Raw genomic sequence first — 2,697 nt, 5'->3', positions numbered from 1 at the left:
GTATATATATTACAGCAGAAAGCAGCCCTCTTTTTTTCTTTTGGAGTCCAAGTCCACGTGTGGAATATATCAAGGCAGCTGCAATTTTCTTTCAATTTCTCCAACCTTCTGCCAATGTTTTTCTTCCCAGCCTCCCAAATGCAGCTGCCAATTATCTCTATATAAAATCCCCAAAGTTAACTCCACTAAAAGGGGCTTCAATGTTTTTTTTCTCCCTCCCTCCCCTCAAATTGGCGTATGTAATATATATCAGAGTAGGCCATTTTAGTTTTAGCCCAATTCAATGTCCACTAATTATTTACTTTGGTGACAAGTAAAAGTCCAATTAGTAGCAATTTATCTTTCAGGGGCTCACTCTCTTATAAGTAATGCAACATAGTCCTTCAATTTCTTACAAGTGTAATTTGATCCCATAATTGCATTTTTATTAAATTTTCGTCGTTCTTTCTCTTCAATTGTTTCCAATGAGTCCCTCACTAAAAGCAAAAGAAAACCAACCTAAATTAAATAGAAATTAATAGTTTGACGACTTAAAAGTTCAATAATGTAATATAAATAAATATACAAATTGCACTTATCAGTGATTATCTTCTTCTTCCTCCTCCATTCCCAATTCCAAAGGGAGTTCATAATTTGTCAATGCAATTGTTCCTAGATTGCAGGTGTCGAGCCAGAAAATTTGTTCAATGCAAGCACAATTTTATCGACAACACTCCCGCATCAACATTTTCTACATTCATTCTTCTTTGAAAGAATCTGTTCATTTGATATCTGGATTTAAACATTCGATATCCAATTTCTACTGGGAGTAACTCATAATGACAGAAATAGAATCACAAATACTTGAAGCCAAAGCAAAACAATTCACACTTCACAAATCACAGGTTCTCGATGACATAGTAAGCAACTCACGGTCACAGAGGCAAAAATACTGGAAAGAACTTGAAGTCTGGTAGCAAAATCAATTGAAGAGCAATGAAAAACCCAAAATGAAAATGAAATTATAAAAAATAATAATAATAATAAAATAAAAAATAAAATAAAATTGCATATATTGATAATAGAAAATCAAATATAAACATCAAGCAGCATATTCCTATTTATATTTTAAACACATACAAATATACAATACAGAAATCCAAAATAGGAACTTAAAAAAATACATTTTTGATTGAGAAGAATTAACCTTACAGGAAAGAAAAAAATACTTAGAAGAAAGGGGTTACGATTACAGGCAAGAACATTCGAACGAGAACGGGCAGCGACCAAGATTTGAGCGAGGAAGAGTAGAAGAGTCAGGGCCTGAGAGCTTAATCAAATTTATGGAGAAAAGAGAAAACTAGAGCTTTATGCTAATAATAGACAAAAATTATCATTTACACCAATGTTTGAACTTCTTCTCCGAATGGGTTAATCAGCTTCTTTTGAGGAATTAATGGCCAACAGCCTGTTGACCCAGCCAGTTTTCCAAAATGGCCTTTGACCAGTGAAAAAAAAAAAGCAAAATTATTTAAAACAGTGAAAACCAAAAAAATGAAGACAAACCCAATTTTACCTGTCACTGGCAAGGAAAAAGAAGCAGAAGCCGAGAACGGAAAGTACTGTAGCACAGTCGACCCAACCACCGACAAATAAGGAAAAAGAGGAGACCCAGTTGGTCATTTCTCTTTAAAGAAGGTAAGAAATTTATACCAAAAAAAACCATGTTTATATTTTTATTTTTGAAATAAAGTATGATTTTATATATATTTGTTGAGAAATTCTTGTGTAAATGTGGAATTTGGGTTGTTATTGCTTAGGAAGGAGTGGAGATCGTCGAAAATGGAGGCCGAAAATGGTGCCCAGAGAGCTGGGCACGCCGTCTGGGCGCCCTGTCCCAGTCAACTGGGTTGCCCAGTTGACTGGGCGCCTGGTGCCCAACTGGGCATCTGGGTTTAGCCCAGTCAACTGGGCAGCTGGGTCGGTCGGCCCGGTTGACCCAGTTGACTGGGCCGGGCGTTATTTTGGGCCGTGGATTTTTTTTCGGTAATTATTGAAGTTAATTAAATAATTATTAATGGCTTATATTGTGTTCTCTAATATGTAATTATTTATTTGAATTGCTTAATTTGAATGTATATTATGTATTTAAAATTATTAGTAAATATAAGATGTAAATGTTATATTATTTATCGAAATATTTATTAGTTGCTAATTTAGATTAATTAATTATTTTATATTAAGTAATAGTAAAAAAAATTAAAAGAAATAATATAATATTAAATAATTAATATATCTAAAGAATTTAAAAAATATATTTAAACATTAGTAAAATAATAGAAATAAGCAATTAAATTTGAAAATTAAATTAGCAAAAAAACTAATTTTTTGAAAAGCAATTAAAATAAATTTGTAAATATGAAATAAGCATTATGCGTAAAGAATTAAAATTAGTATTTAAACATTCATTAAAATTAAAAAACTAAACTAAGTGTTAGAAAAATAATTAAAATATTAAAATAAGCATTTAAAAATAAGTGTTACTAAATTAATTTAAAAAATGAAATATTAAATAAGATATATATAAAGAATTTAAATATATAATTAAACATTTGTAAATAATTAAAATAAGTTTTAAAACTTCATTAAAAATAAATAACTAAATTAACTGTTAGAAAAAAAATTAAAATAAGCAATTAAAATATCAAAATAAGTGAT

The sequence above is a fragment of the Olea europaea genome, unplaced genomic scaffold, assembly GCF_002742605.1.
Source record: "Olea europaea var. sylvestris unplaced genomic scaffold, O_europaea_v1 scaffold618, whole genome shotgun sequence".
NCBI classification, from domain to species: Eukaryota; Viridiplantae; Streptophyta; class Magnoliopsida; order Lamiales; family Oleaceae; genus Olea; species Olea europaea.
Note: the sequence above shows the minus strand (reverse complement) of the source record.